Below are 19,532 nucleotides of genomic sequence, written 5' to 3' on the forward strand. Positions count from 1 at the left end.
TAAAAAAAAACCTTTATTTTAAAATAACTATAGACTCATAGGAAATTGTGAAAACAGTGCAGGGAGTGTGTGTAACTTTCGTTCAGCTTCCCCAGTGTAATATCTTACATAACATTAACAATCATGTTTAATCAGGAAACTGGCATTGGAATAATACTGTTAAGTAGCCATATTCAGTTTTCATGGTTTTTAGTGCACTCATTCGTGTGTGTGTGTGTGTGTATGTGTAGTTTTGTGCAGTTAATAACATTTCATGTCTAGATTCGTTTCACTACCACCACAATCAAGATACAGCACTGTTCCATCACTGCCAAGAAACTCCCCCATGCAGCTCAAGGTCCCCTCCACTCCCCCCCCCCCCCCCCCCCCGTGCCTGTTTACTGGCAACCACTCTTTGTTCTATCTCTATAATTGTGTCATTTTGAGAATGTTACATAAATGGAATCCAACTGTATCTTTTCGAGATTGACTTTTTTCCACTCAGCACAATGCCCTAGAGAACCTTGCAAGCTAACTAGTGTAGCGGTAGTTCATTTCTTTGGATTGCTGAATAGTATTCGTTGTATGGCTGTTCTGCCGTACGCAGTCTGACTACTCACCTGTCGAAGAACACACAAGTTGTTTCCAGTTTTTGGCTGTTATGAATAAAGCTGCTGTGAACATTCATGTATAGGTTTTTAGGTGAACATAAGTTTTCATTTCCCTGGGGTAAATGCCCAAGAGTACAGTTGTTGGGTCATATTGTAAGTGAATGATTAATTTTATAAGAAACTGCCAGACTGTTTTCCAGAGTGTCTGTATGTTCTCACTAGCTATGTGTGAAAGATTTGGTTTCTCCATACACTTGTCAGAATTTGGTATTTTCACTTTTTTTTTTTTTTTTTTTTTTTACATTAGTGATTCTAAGTAGTTGTGTAGTGGTAGCTCACTGTGGTTTTAATTTGCCTTTCCCTAATAGGCAAATTGTTTCCCTAATGAGCAAATTGTATTGTTTATCACTGTTGAGCTTTGAGAGTTCTTTCTAGCATCTAGATATAAACCCTTTGTCAGATGCATGATTGGCAAAATTTTCTTCCCATCCAAGCTTGTCTTTCCAGCCTCTTAACTGGGTATCTTAGAGAGCAAAAAAGTTTAAAATTTTCATATACTGCATCTAAACATTTTTTTTTCATTTATGAATTGTGCTTTTCATGTCATGTCTGTGGATTCTTCATCCAGTCCTAGGTCTTAAAGATTTTTTTCCCCTATGTTTTCTTCTAAAAGTTATATAGTTCACAAGATAATCATTCTTTTACCTTACAGTTTTGGTAGAGCACTGTTATTGGTAATAGGCATTTGGCAGTTCCTTCATTTTCTTGTTGTGTGCTTGTATTTTGCTTTATTTATTTATTTTTTGAAAATATTTTATTTATTATTTGACAGAGATCACAAGTAGGCACAGAGGCAGGCGGGTGGGGTTGGGGGGGGAAGCAGGCTCCCTGCTGAGAGCCTGATTTGGGGCTGGATTCCAGGATCCTGAGATCATGACCTGAGCTGGAGACAGAGGCTCTAACTCACTGAGCTACCCAGGTGCCTCATGTATTTTGCTTTATTATGTTTAATCTGCCTTTCTTTGCAAAAAACCCTTTCTTATTTATTATAGGGATAGCTAAATATCCAATTCTGACAGTTTATATTTATTTCTTTAAATTTTAAACATTTTAATTCCAGTGTGGTAGATATCCAGTGTTAATATTCATTTCAGGTGTGCAATATATGATTCAACGCTTCCATATATTATTCAGTGTTCATCAAGAGAAGTGTATTCTTTAATCCCCATCACCTGGTTCACCCCCCGCCCACCATCCTCCCCTTTCTCGCCACCCCCCCCCCCCCCGCCCCAGCAAGCACCAGTTTGTTCTCAGTAACTAAGAGTATGTTTTTTGGTTTGTCCCTCTCTCTTTGCCTTTGTTCATTTACAAAAAATTTTTTAAAACCCATTCGTGGGTGACATGATAATTCTACCGAGATCTGCAGATGTGCTTACTTGGGCCCAAGGAAGCTGCAGGATGTTGGAGTTTGCTAAAAGTGAGCCCACAGGTGAGGGCATCACAAACAGCCCCTCCTGGGTGCAGAGGGGCTGGCTTTCTTTTAGGGGACATTTACCTACTGGAATACTGAGTGTGTGTTCAGGGCCACAAACAAAAGAAGAGATTTCATCCGGAGATGAGGTACTTAGAGTTGTTAGAAGGGCCTAACAGTTGCTCTGGGATGGTGACACACAGGGAACCCATAAGGGGAGCTCAGAGGGCATCCCTGCCCCTGAACTGGGACCCAGAGCTTGGGCTCCCTCAACAGCTGCTGCTCCAGACACCCTGAAAACTGCCCGACACGTCAGAGCTGCAAGTCAGGACTAGGAGGGCAGAGCGAGAAACCGCTGGTGGCCCGCCACACTGCTGCTCACCATCCAGGAGGCCAGAGAACGGACCCTGAAATGATGCTATGGTGAGGTGTTGTATGTCCATGACTCTGCTTGCCCCCACACTGCCAAAAATGGTGCCTTTCTGGTCGCCTCTAGGTAGACGGGAGTCAAGTGCACCAAAATGTGGGACGGGCGTTCTTTTCCAACGCGCCCGGCCACAAGGCTGATACCGCCTGCGCAGGACCAGAGAGGGTGCTGGTGTCGGTTTCACACACTGAATATGAAAGCACAGTTTCCAGTTGAAGATAGCACGCGTATGTTTAGTCTTAGAGTATTTTCTTTTCACGCCAGCAGCATGATCACCTTGCCTCTGTGGGCACATGTACCCCACTTTGAACTTTAATACCTTCTGCATTTCCAAGTAGTAGGAACAGAGTAGGTCTGGTATGCTTTTTTTTTTTTTTCCTCAAATACTTGAACTTATCTGAATATTTCCCAGTTTCTAAAACCATATCTATCCTAGGGGCATCTGGCTGGCTTAGTCAGTAGAACATGAGACTCTTGATCTCAGGGTGGTGAGTTCAAGCCCTACACTGGGCATAGAGCTTACTTTGAAACAAACAGAAAACACCCACGTCTTTCCATTTTATAAATATATAAAAGTATAAAATGTTACTGTTTTGGGAAACCCTCATTAAATCAGTCAACATAATTTTTCCTTACTGTTGGGACCCGAGCCTTCTCTCTAACACCCATGTCTTCCCAGCTGTCCTTGGAGAATAATGTACAAGAGTTGGGTTTTTTCTTAGAACTGTGCTTTGGTGCCAGAGGCCCTACAGCCAACTGTCATCATTACTTTGGTATCTATTTGTCAAAAATAATTAAAGTTTGGTTTGTTTTATTGCATACTTCAGATTTTTATTCCTGGGCGTAGCAAATTTTGGCACCAACTCAAAAGTGAGACATACGGATATCCTTGCGAAGACTAGTTTGCTATGGTCTGTGATGGCAACAGATTTAAAATGCAATAAAATAAGTTGTATGAAAAATTTTGAGTATGTGTTCATGTGCCTTTTTCTAGTGAGAGGTCCATAGGTTTATCAGATTTCAAAAGCAGAGCCCATGATCCTGAGAAGACTAAGAATGGCTGCCCTAGAGGTGAAAGTTCAATCAAGACATTTGCCAACAATTGAACACCGAATCTTTTGCTGTCAGTCGCAGACTGTTTCCCTGATCTCTGTCCTGAGTCTGTAGCCTTTTTTAAGGACATATAAAGAAAATTATTGCTACTCAAGTGTTTAGGGGAGAGCGAAGGACTACCACACGAGTTCATTATTAAATGAGGGTGGCTAGCTGGGGCTCAGTTATATTGTCCCAGTAATCATTTTTGTCAAAAAGAATCCATTCCTGTATGGTTGATGGGATCCTGAAAAATGATGGGTTTTATGTGTCAAGATATCTTAAAACATTGATAATCTCTAATCCAATATGTTTTGCCTTAGGGAATCTATCTGAATTTTTGAAATAGTTATAAAAATAATTTATAACTTCACATCTGGAGCCTAAAATTATATAATTTAGAGGGGAATCGACAAATCACATAATTTTAGCCTTGCTTCTTAACATTCTATCATACGAGCTCTTCTCATAGACCAAAGCCTAGATGGAACCGAGGTGGCATGGCAGAGATTTAAGCACTTTTTAAACAAAATCATGCACAGAGATTTCTGATGATGAAAGGAGAGATGGTTTTGGTTAAAGTAGGGGGCAAGAAAAGCCTTTTCCCCTTTATCCCAAACCAACACACACACACACACACACACACACACACACACACACACGCGCAGTGAGAGGGTAGTGAGTGCTTTAGAAACAGGCCAGTGGAGGCTGTGTCATCTGAGTCCTGGTTCCACTGCTTCAGCTCCACAAACATTATTAAAATAGTATCTCTCTCTCTCTTTTTTTTTTAATATTTATTTGACAGAGAGAGATCACAAGTAGGCAGAGAAGGAGAGAGACAGACAGACAGACAGACAGAAGAGGAAGCAGGCTCCCTGCCCAGCAGAGAGCCCGATGTGGGACTCCATCCCAGGACCCTGAGATCATGACCTGAGCTGAAGGCAGAGGCTTAACCCACTGAGCCACCCAGGCAGCCCCTAAAATAGTATCTCTTATAAGCCTGCCTGTTTGTGTTGTTATTTAAAGTCTCTCAAAGTGTTATGGGTAGTCTCAGATTCCTCATGTATCAAATGAGTAAAACATGATTTCCCTCATAGAGTGGTTGTGGGGACTAAATTAAAAGATACAAATGAAGCAGGGCGCCTGGGTGGCTCAGTTGGTTAAGCCACTGCCTTCAGCTCAGGTCATGATCCCAGAGTCCTGGGATCGAGTCCTGCATCGGGCTCTCGGCTCTGCAGGGAGTCTGCTGCTCCCTCTGACCTTCTCCCCTCTCATGCTCTCTTTCTCTCTCAAGCAAGTAAATAAATAAAATCTTAAAAAAAAAAAAGATACAAATGAAGTACATAGCCGAGTGCCTGTGGCAGGCCGAGTAATGCTGTCCCTCCACGTCTTCGTCCCTGGAACCTGTGAGAGTTATATTACAGAGCTGAGGGGAATTGAGGTTTCAGGTGGAATTAAGGTTGCTGATCAGCTCATTTTAATAGAATATCCTGGGTTATTACATTAGGGTGGGCCTAATGTAATCTTTAAAAGAAGCAGGAGGCAGGAAAGTCAGGACCAGAGAGACGGCATCATGAGAAGGAGCCCAATGTCTGTTGGTGGCTCAGAAGATAAAAGGGGGTCAGAGCCCCGTGAGGTGGGTGGCCTCCATAAACCAGGAAAGGCAAGAAAATGGAATCTCCTTAGAGCTTCCAGAAAGGAACCCAGCTCTGCCGACGCTTTGGTTGTAGCCCAGTGAGACCTGGGTTATTTTGGACTTCTGACTGCGGGAACTGTAAGATAATGAATTTGTGTTATTTTAAGCCACTAGGTTTGTGATAATTTGTCACTGCGGCAATTAATTGCACTGCAGGAAAACGATATAGTGCTTTCTTAATAAATATTAGGAGCTAAATAAACCTCTTTCTCTCTTAAAACCACCTGCTGATGGGGCGCCTGGGTGGCTCAGTCGGTAAAGCAGCTGCCTTTGGCTCAGCTGCTTTGGCTCTTGATCCTAGAGTCCTGGGATCGAACCCCACATCACGCTCCCTGCTCAGTGGAGAGCTGCTTCTCCCTCTCCCTCTGCTTGCTGCTCTGCCACTTGGGCTCTCTCTCTATCTCTCTGTTAAATAAATCTTAAAAACAAAAACAAAACTGCTGAATTTAACCCTTGTCCACTTCAACATAACCCTGTACCTTGTTTTCCCTTTTTAGAAAGAAATAATGTCCTTTATCTTCTTTTGACTTGAGCCTCATTCCTTCCTCCCATTTTCTGTCCCCTCCTGTATCTTCAGTATCTTCATTTTTTTCTTGTCTCTTTGCCCGTTACCTTGAAATACACACAGAGCTATTTCGTCTTGGAGAAGCCCCTGCTCGGCATTGCTTTCCCTTTTAGTTACCACCCTGCAATCCCCCTCCAAGACCCACAAGACCTTAAAAGGTCTTCAATTTTTATGAGATAATTTCCTGTTTAATTTTAATTCTGTATAGGTTTATAACTATTATATGCGATATAAACTCATACAAGAATTTGAGTGCTTCCCTTTTCATAAGCTTTATACCATGTTGGTTGTGATGAGGTTTGGAAAGAAAGAGAAGGCGTCAGTCCTCTGAGGAATTCTGTTGCAGACAGTAAGTAAATTAGCAAACAGCTCACAAGCAGTAAATACCAAGCGTCAGGTATCAGTGAGTGGTAAGGACAGTAGTAGGTACCGTTAGAGGGCAAAGTAGGGAGAGGCTGTTTTAGAATGCAACAGACTCTGAAGGGTTTTTTTGGTTTGTTTGTTTTTGTTTTTAAGATTATTTATTTATTTGACACAGAGAATGAGAGCTAGAGAGAGAGAGATTATAAGCAGGCATAGAGGCAGCAGAGAGAGAGGAGGAAGCAGGCTCCCTGCTGAGCAGAGAGCCCGATGCGGGGCTCGATCCCAGGACCCCAGGATCATGACCCTAGCGGAAGGCAGAGGTCTAACCCACTGAGCCACCCAGGTGTCCCCAGACTCTGAAGATTTTATAAGATTTTATTTATCCACTTGACGGAGAGTGCAAGCACAAGCAGTGGGGAGCGGCAGGTGGAGGCAGAGGGAGAAGGAGGCTCCCCCCATGGAGCAGGGAGCCCGACCCGGGGTTCAGTCCCAGGACGCTGGGATCATGACCTGAGCCGAAGGCAGCCGCTTAACTGGCTGAGCCACCCAGCTGCCTCAGAAGGCTTTATAGAAGAGATTCTTGAGTGAGGAATTTATTCTTCAAGGAATTGGGGAAATTGGTTTCAATGAAATAATCTATATTATTAAAAACAGAAAACAAAAATTTGCTCATTTATTTTTTTGTGAACATATGTGGAAAATATTTTTTTCCCTATTGAATTTTTATGGTTGAGGAGAGACTCCTATTTTAAAGATCTATAGCCCTAAATTATAGGAAATTGGCAACACATTTGTCTTGATGCTCTCAAGTAGAACACCTGAGATCTTTATTTTCTCCATTGCCATAAGTGATATATATTGCTTTTTTCATTGTATTTGTATTTGCTGTGGTGATGTAACCCTCAAAATATGATTTGAAACATAGTATGACCCAGTCTGGGTTCATTGTGTTTTATGCACTAAAAACGTTGCAACTACATTTTTTTTAAAAGATTTTATTTATTTGACAGGTAGAGATCACAAGTAGGCAGAGCAGAAGGCAGATTGAGAGGAGGAAGCAGGCTCCCCGCTGAGCAGAGAGCCCGATGTGGGGCTGGATCCCAGGACCCTGGGATCATGACCCGAGCTGAAGGCAGAGGCTTTAACCCACTGAGCCACCCAGGCGCCCGTGCAATTACATTTTTAAAGGAAAGTATTACGTGGGCTCACTAGAGACAGTATGATAGACTAACCTTACGTTTTAGGTAGGGTTATTAGGTTGTGGGTCAGGAGAATGCAGAGGATAACAGTATAAATGAATTTCTGCCAAGCATTCAGTAACATTTCTCTCTTTTGACAAGTGGGAGACTAGGGGCTGGCTGACCACAAGATTAGGTAGACATGTGATTGCTTGAGTAGCAGCTCTGAAGATTAGTGAATGGTGAGTTGATGACAACTGGAGAAAAATTTCTCTTGCTGAAGGTTACTGTTCATGTGTTTATAATGTGAATAAGAACACTGGTACTGGGGCGCCTGAGTAGCTCAGTCGGTTAAACAGTTGTCTTACGCTCAGGTCATGATCCTAGGGTTCTGGGATCGAGTCCTGTGTTGGGCTCCCTGCTCAGCACGGAGTCTGCTCTTCCCCTCCCCCTGCTTGTGCTCTCCTCTCTTGGTGGCTCTCTCTAAAATAAAAAAAACCTTAAAAAAAAAAAAAAAGCTGACACCATGCTTTTGAAATTTTAGCATGGAATGAATTTTTTAGGGTTAACTTTTGGAAGAATCTTCCTGACTGAAATGGTGGGCCAAGGCTAACATGGTAACTTAATGGGGCTTGATACAAAGTCCTCTATATGGGTTGAGAAGAAAGCTGCATAAGCATAGGGGCGACAGACGTGACAGAACACAAATAAGTATGTTGATGACTGTAGTGAACTCAATACGGATATAAAATGTGATGTGACTATGAGGAAGACTGCAGAGACCAGTAGTCTGGACTCCCAGGAGAAGGAGGTTCCCCAAGAGGAAAGGTGGTAGTCTTACTCTGTTCTGTACTGTCCAGACAACACCTGGAGTGTCGTGTTGAGTTCTGGATGTCAACTTTGAAAACGAATGAGAAAACAGAAAATCACCCTTGTTGGTGAGGAGCTGGAGAAATTGTTACCCTTGTATGTTGCTGGTAGAAATGAAGAAGGGTACAGCTGCTGTGGAAGACAGTTTGGTGGTTATTCAAACAGTTGAATCTAGAATTAGGATATGAACCAGATATCCCACTCCTACGTATGTACCCAAAAGAGTTGAAAACAGGTATTCAAACAGTTGTACATGAATATTTATAGTAGTTCTGTACTTACCTAGCAGTTCACATTAACTAAAAGGTAGAAACAACCCAAATGTACATCAACTAATGAGGGGGTCACCAAACTGTGGCATATCCCAAGAATGGAATATTATTCAGCCCTAACAAGGAGGTACTGATAAGTGCTGCAGAGGGCATGAACCTTGCAAACATTATGCTAAGTGGAAGAAGCTGGAAACAATATCCTACATTATAATTTCACTGATATGAAATATCCCACACAGTTAAATGCACACAGATGCAAAACATTCCTGGTTGCCAGGGTCATAGGGGATGAGGAGTGACTGCTGTTTGGATGTGGGTTTCTTCTTGGGGTGGTAAAATGTTTTGGAACTAGATAGAAGTGTTAGTTGTAAAACGTTGTGAATGTCCTAAGTGGTATTGAGCTGTCCACTTTAAAATGGTTATACTGTCTGGATTTCACCTTAGAGTGTCAGTATGTAGAAATTAACTGGATAGGCTTGAGAATCCAGAAATAAACTCTATGATCAATAGATTTTTTTTTTTTTTAAAACAAGTGTGCCAAGAAAATTCAATAGGGAAAGAATAGTCTTTTCAGCAGATTGTGCTGAGACACCCGGAGATTTGAGATTTATATGCAAAAGGAGGAATTTGAACTGCTTCCTCCTCCCATCATACACACAATTTAACTAAAAATGGATCATAGACCTAAATGTACAGCAGAAATGATAAAATTCTTAGAAGAAAATATGAATAAATCTTAATGACCTTGGCTAGGCAAAGCCTTCTTGGGGCACTGAAAGCACAAACAACAGAGAATAAAATCGGTAAGCTGGACTTGATCAAAATTAAAAACTTCTGTGCCTCAAAGGATACCATTAAGAAAGTGAAAAGACAACCCACAAAATCGGAGAAAAATATTTGCGATTTCTATCAAATACGGGACTTGTATCTAAGGTCTGTAAAGAACTCTGGCAACTCAGTAATGAAAAGACAATCTAACTAAAAATGATGAATAAACTGGTATATTTTATGGTATGTGAATTATAGCTCAACAAAAATGGTTAAAAAATGAGTCAAGTGGAATATGTTTAGTGATTTCTAGTCTTAAGGGATTCAAAATCAAAACCCTGGCTTTTTCCACTGATTCTCCTTTCTGCTTTTGCCTTCCTGCACTCTGGCTTCCAACTTCTGTCAGCTGTGCCTTTTAAACTGACAAGTTCAAGAACATTTACATTCTGTTCTGTAACCTTAATGAAGTCTTTGGTGCTTCGTTTTTATGTTGGTCTGGTGTATTTTAATTATTGTGCAAATACTCATGGCAGAGCAGAGAAGTTGTGGTGACATTTCCTTCTCATGATACTGTATAGAAGGCCGCTGTTCCTAGCTTCAAAGGCCAATAGACTCTCTTCCTGTAATCCCATCGGCTGCTCAAAATCATGTCACATTTTTCCACACTTGAACCATGACTGCCTTTTTAAAATGATTTTTAATTTTTCTTACGTAATCTCTATACCCAACGTAGGGCTCAAACTCATGACCCTGAGATTAGGAGTTGTATGCTCTAACAACTGAGGCACCTAGGTGCCCCAGCACCATGACTTTCTTGTATAGGTTTGTTTATGTTTTTTCCTGGTGTATCACTTTGGTTCTTTTGGCAACATTTTGCAGAATATCTCACTACAGAGGACTTAGGGGATTGTCTTGATCTTTCTTTTATTGGTGGTGGTTCCTATTGCTCCCAGCATCTTTTTCTCACTTACTAGACGGTGGGAAGAAGGGGATAGGATGGCCACTGATTCATCATGATCTCCCCACCCTTTAAAAAAAAAAAAAAAGAACTAGTTTTGAAAAGTTTAAACACTTAGAAAATTGTGAGAATAGTAATGTGAACTCTTACCTAATTTTTACCTCGATTTATCAGTTCTAAGCATTTTGCTGTATTTGCTTTCTCCTTTGTCTATATATCTGTAGTTTTTTGGGGAATCTTTTAAGAGGAAACTGCAGAGATCATGACTTTGCTTTTTTTTTTTTTAGTAAGGATTTTATTTATTTATTTGACAGAGAGATAGAGAATGAGCACAAGTAGGCAGAGCGGCAGGCAGAGGGAGAAGGAGAAGTAGGCTCTCTGTTGAGCAGGGAGCCTGATTTGGGGCTTGATCCCAGGACTCTGGGATCATGACCTGAGCTGAAGGCAGTCACTTGACCCAGTGACACTGAGCCATGCAGGCGCCCCATGACTTTCTTCTTCTTTTTTTTTTTTTTTAAAGATTTTATTTATTTATTTGACAGACAGAGATCACAAGTAGGCAGAGAGGCAGGCAGAGAGAGAGAGAGAGAGAGAGAGAGAGAGAGAGAGAGGAGAAAGCAGGCTCCCTGCTGAGCAGAGAGCCCGATGTGGAGCTCGATCCCAGGACGCTGGGATCATGACCTGAGCCTAAGGCAGAGGCTTTAACCCACTGAGCCACCCAGGCGCCCCCCCATGACTTTATTCTTAAGCGCTTTACTACACATCACTATGAAAAGGATTTTCTGGTGAGATCATGGAACAAGGATTAAATTCAGGAAATTGAACATTTGAGTTCCCTGGGAAGCAGATGCCGAGGCCAGGAGTAGGACTCCTAAAAGCAGAAGCAGGAGTGGGTAAGTGGAGCTGTCAGATTGTGATGATGGTCTGTCTGCCCACCAGAGAAGCTGATCTGGAGTCAGGATTGTCCATTAGAAGAGTTCTGTGTTGGCTAGAAATTGCTTGGCTTGTACCTTGCCTTTCTCAGTTATATAGGCTTTAGCTATTCGGAGATGATCGAGACCTCCTCTAGAGAGCTGAAGCCAACTCTGATGAAGCTAATAGCTTAATCATACTCCTCACATCTGGTGGTGAGTCTTTGGCTGTGGGTGGTACATTTCTATGTCTACCATGATACAATACTATTATGTAATATACAGGCTATGTTCAAATTCATCAGTTGCCCAGTAACACCCTTTATAGCAAATTTCCTCCCTATCAGATCTCTTTTCATCTTGGAAGATCTTTCAAGAAGCTCCCCAGGTGATTTTTCCTATATGTCTCGTTGGCCTGAAATGAATCACTTCTCCACAGTGGGACAGGAGAGATTGCTCAGACCAATTGCCTGCAAAGGAGAATGCGATTTTTCCGCTTAGTTTAGACCTGTTGTGATTTCATCCCATGGGTCTGGGGGAGAGGCTGCCTTTTCTAATCTTGTGCTTCTCACCTGATAACTCGAAAAAGAGAAAGGGAAAAAATGTAGGTTTCTTCAGCAAGAAGGAAGGGAGGAAAACTGGGTAGACATTTAGCATTCTGTGGGAATTTTCTGTTGCAGAATTTTTTTTTCTATTGAGAAGGGAAACACATGCATTCCTGTCATTAAACCAGATTCTTAGTTATTCCGCCTTTTGAATGGACTTTACTCCTCTCTTCCTTTCATGGAGTTCACTAATTTTCTGTTTTAATAGGATGAATTATTGTCTAGTCCTGCCGCACAGCTGCCATCCTGGGACGTCTTTTTCATTTCACTCTTGGATCATTTCCACTGTTTCTTGTGTTCTCATATTTACTTTATTGGTTTTCATCCTTGTTGCTAGAGAGTAACCCCAAGTAATGTCCTTACATGTTTGGAAGTGTCTTTATTCTGCTTTCTTCCTTGATGGATCATTTGGATATAAAACTCTGGCTCAAAATTATTTTGCTTTTGAAATTTCTGAGGCATTGTTCTATCTTCCGCAACTGAGAGTTCCAGATTTCAGTCCGATTCTTCCTTTTAATCCTTTTTCCTCACATCCTTTAGAATCTTTTCTTGGTGGCTGTGTAATTTCACAAGGTTTGCCTGGGTGTGTTTTCATGGGCCAGAAGGTAGGTCAGTTCCTCTCATTTGTCACCTGGCTCTCTGTCTTATTTTGTTAAGTGTCCTTTATTACTAATCTTTCCTGGGGGGTGATTTCACCACAGATGTGGATGGTTCATCTGCTATTTTGGACAGACACTGTACTTACTGGTCTCTTTCCTCGCTAATGAAAGCCCAGTTTTGTTTGGGTGTTTAGTGCTTGTGTGTTTCCTGGGCTTCCCCCGCCCCCATCCCAAAGGGGACAGTTTGTGAATGTGGCTCAGCCTAAAGCCAACTGTGTTAGTTCCATTCTCCTTGCCCATGATTGGTTTCGGGCTTATGACAGGTCCGAAAGTCTGTGGGGAATCTGGTGTCCTTTAACAGACAAAGGGATAGCCCTTCTTTTGGATGTTGTTATGTGGGCTCATGATACTTGGAGCTACTGGAGCCATCTTGGATTGAAGAGAGTGAGTTGGGAATGACCCTCACCTCAAAATGATCTACAGTTGAGCTCCCAGTCTCCAGTCCTTCCTTCATCCAATTTCCCCCCTCCATCTTTTCAGTTGCTAAGGCCAAAAATGTTGGTGTTATCCCTAACTTACCCTTTCACATCCCAGATTTTATTTATTGGAAGATCCTAGGAGTTCCTCCTTCAAATTATATTTATAATGTTACTGCTTTTTCATATTTGCCCCACAGCCATCCTGGTCCATGCTACTGCTGTTTCTTGCCTGGGTTACTACAGTAGAGCAGTGCCTACTCAGGGAATTTTATTAGGGTTTAACCAGACATGTGGCAATCCATATTTGACATCCCATTCACTTAGGATACAGGAGAGGAGGGACAGGAAAACCAGCTTACCAGCAGAGAAGGACAAATGTTCTTTGGGGAGAGGGGAATGTCCTTGTAGCAGTGCAGGAAGAGAACAGCCAGGGGTACCTGGCTGGCTCAGCTGATAGAGCATGCAGCTCTTGATCTCAGGGTTGTGAGTTCAAGTTCTACGTGGGGCCTGAAACTTACTTAAAAAAATTAAAAAAGATAAAGAAAAAAGAGGAACAGCCGGAACTATTCTTTGCTTCTGCTTCAAGGTGAAGCTTGGGTGTGAGTAATGAAGCTCACATAAGTGACTATGTAGCTAACCTGGCTGAAGAGCCCCAAGTTCCACAAAGGCCATGACCTTGGAAAACCGCCCATGCGCATAGCTTCTAGAATTCCAACAGGATACACGCCCTATTGGAGGAGTCCCCACACTAAGAGCAGGCCAAAGTTTCAGCCACTCTCCAGGTATTTATAGTCCCTCTCAGTCCCAAGCAGTTTACCAATGGGTCATTTTTACCATAAGCCATGTTGCCTAGTAACACAGCTGACATTCGGTGGTTTCTGACATTCATGGTTTCCTGGGGAACAGAGCTCGAAAGTTAACTGAATCCAAGAGCCATCTCTCCTGCTGAAAGACCAGGGTTTTTGTAACACTTCAGTGCAAATCGCCTGCCACTGAGAGGTCCCCCACATCTGGGCTTCTCCCCCTGCGCTCTTTCTCGGCACATTGGCCACCGCATTCCTTTTCAAACACAAGATGATCATGTCTTTTCCGGCAGACTCTGTGGTGACTCCCCAGCTCACAGCACATTGGTCTGTCGGCCTTCCTGGAGTTAGTCTCTTACTATCTTTCTGATCCTTTTTTTCCTGCTACCTCTAACCCTTGCCCATCTGCAGTCATTGCCTTTGTTCTGGCTCTGATGTGCCAGGCTCATTTCCGCCTTGGGACTTTGGCGTGGCTCTTTCCTGTGGCTGGGACGTGCTCACTCCACTCCCCACCTGGCTGACTCTTCAGTTCTTTGTTCACCTGTCACCTTTACAATATGCCGTATTCCATTTAAAAATTGCAGCTCCTGCCATACAGAGCGCTTGACATTCCATGATCCTTTTTTTTTTTTTTTAAATAGCTTCTTTCACCTTTTCATTCTCCATAATGATATGTGTTGTTTATCGTCTCCTGCTGTTAATGTGTAAGTTACAAGAGGGCAGCATTCGTCATCGACCTAGTCCTCATTGACTTACCTGGCTGCTTAGGACAGTGCCTAACTGAGTTGATGGTTATTAATTTTATTTTTCATATATATTATTTCTTTTTTAAAATAAGATTTTATTTATTTATTTGACAGAGAGAGACACAGTGAGAGAGGGAACACAAGCAGGGGGAGTGGGAGAGAGAGAAGCAGGCTTCCCGCCGAGCAGGGAGCCTGATGCAGGGCTCGAGCCTGATGCGGGTCTGATGTGGGGCTCAGTCCCAGGACTCTGGGATCATGACCTGAGCTGAAGGCAGACACTTAATGACTGAGCCACCCAGGTGTCCCTATATTTTTTTCTTAACAGTTCTATTTATTTGTTATATATATAGAGAGAAAACACACAAGCAGGGGGAGCGTCAGGCAGAGGGAGAAGCAGACCCCCAGCTGAGCAGGGAGAGCCGACATGGGGCAGGATCCCAGGACCCTGAGATCATGAACTGAGCCATAGTCAGACTTCCAACTGACTAAGGCACCGAGGCGCCCCAGTGTGCAGGTTTTTGTGTGGACATGTTTTCAAGTCCTGTAAATACCAAGGAGCACAATTTCTGGGTCATATGGTAAGAGTATCTTCCATTTTCTAAGAAACCTCCACACTGTCTTCTGAAGCAGTAGTTCCATTTTGCATTCCCACCTGCAATGAGGGAGAGCCCTTGTCACTTCTCATCCCCTCCAGCATTTATTGTCATTGTTGCAGATTTTGGCCATTCTAATAGAAGTCTGGCAACATCTCATTTTAATTTAGCATTTCCCCATTGACATATGATTTGGATCTTCTTTTTATAAGCTTATTTGCAGTATGCATATTTTTGGCTAGGTATCTTTTAAGGTCTTTGGCCTATTTATTTATAAGAATGAGAAAGAGTACACACGTGTGTGTGTGCCTGTGCAGAGGGGGTGAGGAAAGAGAGGGAGAGAAAGAGAAAATCTCTGTGTGGGGCTGGCTTTCTTGACCCTGGTATCATGACCTAAGCCAAAACCAAGAGTCTGGTGCTTAATGGACTAAGCCAACCAGGTGCCCCTTTGGCCCATTTTTAAATCAGATTGTTTTCTTCTTCAGTTTTAAGATTTCTTTGTGTATTTTAGGTAACAACCCTTTATTAGGGGTGTGTGTGTGTGTGTGTGTTTTGTAAATATTTTTTTCCCAGTCTGTGGCTTGTCTCCTCATTGACTTGACATTGTCTTTTGCACAGTAGATTTTTTCATTTTAATTGTTAGTTATCAATTATTTCTTTCATGGATTGTGCCTTTGGTATTTAAAAAGTCATTGCCATTCCCCATGTCATCTAGGTTTTCTCTTTTGTTATTTTCTACTTTTAGGTTTTGCATTTCGCATTCAAGACCATGATCCATTTTCAATTAATTTTTGCGAAGGGTGAAAGGTCTGTGTCTGGATTTTTTTTTTTTTTTTTTTAAGGTGGATGTCTAGTTGTTTCAGTCAATTTGTGGAAAAGACCATCTTTGCTCCATTGTATTGCTTTTGTTCCTGGGTCAAAGATCAGTTCGGCTGTGGGTCTTTTTCTAGGTTCTCCATTCTGCTCCACTGATCTTCCCCAGCATTACACTGTCTTGATTATCCTAGGTTTATTTTAGGTCTTGAAGTTGGATAATGTCAGTCTTCCAACTTTGTTCTTTTCCTTCCGTATTATGTGGGCTATTCTGAGTCTTTTGCCTCTCTGTATAAACTTTACAGTCAGTTTGTTGATATCTACAAAATAACATACTGGGATTTTGATTGGGATTACGTTGAATCTGTAGATTAAATTGGGAGTAACTGACATCTTGAGGATATTAAGTCTTCTTGTCCACGAACATGGAATATCCCTCCATTAATTTAGTTCTGTGATTTTATTTACCAAAATTTTGTAGTTTTCCTCATATAGGTCTTGTACACATTATGTTAAATTTATACCTATACCTAAGTATTTCATTTTGGGGGGATGCTAATGTAAATGGTATTGTGTTTTTAATTTCAAATTCTATTTGTTCATTTCTGGTATATAGGAACACAATTGGCTTTTCTATATTAACCTTGTATCCTCTATCCTTGCTATAATTGCTTATCAGTTCCAGGTGTGTGTATGTGTGTGTGTGTGTGTGTGTGTATTCTTTTGGGTTTTCTGTTTGGTGATCAATCATGTTATCTGCAAAGACAGTTTTATTTTTTCCTTCCCAAGCTGCATATAATTTATTTCCTCATTGCACAGCTAGGACTTCCAGTACAATGTTGAAAAGGGGTGGTGAGAATGGACATCTTGCTTTGTTCCTGATCTTACTGGAGAAACTTAACAGTTTTTCACACTTAAGTATGATATTAGCTGTAGTTTTTTTGAAGATAATCTTTATCAAGTTGAAGAAGTTGCCCTCTATTCCAATATAATGAGAGTTTTTATCATGAATGGGTGTTGGTTTTGTCAGATACCTTTCCTGCATCCATTGATACAGTCATGTCATTTTTCTTTTATAGTCTGTTAATATAATAGATTACATTAACTGATTTCAAATGTCTTTTGGTACTTCTGGCTGCATAGAATGAGTTAGTTAGGAAGTATTCCCTCAGCTTCTAATCTCTGAAAGTTATTGTAGAGAATTATTATAGTTCTAACAAATGTTTGGGAGAAATCACCAGTGAACACATCTGGGCCTAGTGTTTTCAGTTTCAGAATAATACTTCAATTAACGATTGATTGAATTTTGAAAGGCCCATTCAGATTATATTGTCAAAGAATTAGTCCATTTCATCTAGATTATTAAATTAGTGGGCATATACTTGTTCATATTATTTCTTTATTTATTTAATATTCATGGAATCTGTAGTGATGTCTCTGCTTTCATTTTTGGTATTAGTAATTTGTGTCCTCTCTCTTGTTTTTTTGTAGCCAGCTTTTGGCTTTATGATTTTTCTCTCTTGATTTTATGTTTTCAGTTTCATTGATTTCTGTTCTAATTCTCATTATTTCTTTCCTTCTGATTACTTTGAATTTAATTTGCTCTTCTTTTTCTGGTTTCCTTAAGTGGAAACTTAGATTGCTGATTTTAGATCTTCTTTTCTAATATACGCATTTACTACTATAAATTTCTATCTAAGCACTGCTTTTGCTGAATCCCACAAATTTTAAGTATTTTCATTTTCATTTAGTTCAAAATATTTAAAATTTTTTTTGAGATTTCTTCTCTGACCATGTATTATTTAGAAGTGTGTTCTTTAATCTCCCAAGTATTTTGTGATTTTCCAGTTAGCCTTTCTCCCCCCACCCCCACCCCAAGACTTTATTTATTTGAGAGAGAGTATGAGCAGGGACAGGGGAAGGGGCAGAGGCAGAGGAAGAAGCAGTCTCTCTGCTGAGCTAGGAATCGTAAGTGGGGCTGGATTCCAGGACCCTGGGATCATTGACCTGAGCTGAAGGCAGCCGCTAACCTACTGAGCCACCCAGGCTCCCCTCCAGTTATCTTTCTGTCATTGATTTCTGGTTGAATTCCACTGTGAACTGAGAGTAGGCATTACAGGATTTCTGTTCTTTTAAGTTCATTAAGTTGTATTTTGTGGGCCAGAATGTGGTCTGTTTTGGTGAATGTTCCATGTAAGCTTGGGAAGAATGTGTATTCTGCTCTTGCTGAATGAAGTAGTCTAGGGATGTCAATTATATTTAACTGATTGATGGTGTTGTAGAGTTCAGCTATGTCCTTATTGATTTTCTGACTGCTGAATCTGTTCATTCCTGAAAGAGGAGTGTTGATGTCTTCAACTATAACAGTAGATTCATTTATTTCTCCTTGCAGTTTTACCAGTTTTTGCCTCATGTATTTTGATGTTCTATTGTTAGGCATATACACATTGAGGATTGTTAGGTCTTGGAGAATTGTCCCTCTTGAGATTATGTAATGATCCTCTTTATCCTTGACAATTTTCCTTGCTTTTAAATCTGCTCTGTATCAAAGTAGTATAGCTTTTCCATTTTTATTTTGATTAGTGTTAGCATAGTATGTCTTTCTCCATGAGGTTGCTTTTTTTTTTTTTTTAAAGTCTCCAAGACCAATGTGGGGCTTGAACTCATGAGCATGAGATCTGGAGTCCAGTGCTCTACTGACTGAGCTAGCCAGGAGCCCCTCCATGCAGCTACCTTTAATCCAAATCTATCTTTACATTTAAAGTGGGTTTCTTATAGACAACCTGCCTTGCTTTTTGATCTACTGTGACAGTGTCTTTCTTTTAATTGGTGCATTTAGACAATTGATGTTCAAATTGATTATTGTTATAGTTAAATTAGTAACTATCATATTTATTGCTGTTGCCTAATTGTGGCCTTGTTTTTTGTTCTCTTTTTTGGATTCTGATCTTCTTCTGCCTTTTAAGGTTTTAATTTAAACATTTTATATGATTCTGTTTTTCTCCTTTCTTAGGGTATTGTACTTCAAAAAATTGTTTTAGTCCTTGCCCTAGAGTTTGCAATATGCATTTACAATGAATCCAAATCCACTTCCAAGTAAGAGTATCCTAAATGGGTAGTGCAATTACTTTATAATAAAATAATCCTGATTCCTCTCCCCCCTCCCTTTTCTTGTATCATTGCTGTTTTTCATTCCATTTCATTTATATAAGTGTATATAATCGAATACATTGTTGCTAGTACTTTGAACAAACTGTTGTTTCTTAAGAATAAGAAAAGGTTTTAATTTTACCTTTCCTTACTCCTTTTTGATGCTCCTTCTTTCTTTATGTACATTAGGAGGTCTGTTGGCAACAAATTACCTTGGTTTTGTTTGAGGAAGTCTATATCTTCTTCATTTCTAAAGGACACTTTAGCAGGGTACAGAATTCTGGATTTTTTTTTTCCCTGTCAACATGTTAAATATTTTACTTCACTCTCTTCCTGCTTGCATGGTTTCTGAGATGTAAAATGTAATTCTTATCTTTGCTTCTCCATAGGTGGGATGTTTTCTTCCCCTCTGGCTACTTTCAGGACTTTTTATTTTTGATTTTCTGCATTTTGAGTATGTTATGCCTGGTTAAAGTGGTTTTTCTTGGCATTTATTCTGCTTGGGGGTCTCTGAGTTTCCTAGATCTGTAGTTTGGTGTCTGTCATTAATTTGGAAAAATTCTCAGCCATTATTGTTTCAAAT

At 40.8% G+C, this 19,532-nt stretch overlaps 1 protein-coding gene across 2 annotated transcripts in view; it reads left to right on the forward strand.

Annotated features, from left to right (window-relative positions):
* FRYL (FRY like transcription coactivator) overlaps positions 1 to 19,532 on the forward strand; it is a 265,921-nt gene that overhangs the window by 10,691 nt on the left and 235,698 nt on the right. The gene's annotated exons all lie outside the window — the stretch shown is intronic.

The sequence above is a fragment of the Mustela lutreola genome, chromosome 1 (genome assembly GCF_030435805.1).
Source record: "Mustela lutreola isolate mMusLut2 chromosome 1, mMusLut2.pri, whole genome shotgun sequence".
In the NCBI taxonomy this organism is placed as follows: Eukaryota; Metazoa; Chordata; class Mammalia; order Carnivora; family Mustelidae; genus Mustela; species Mustela lutreola.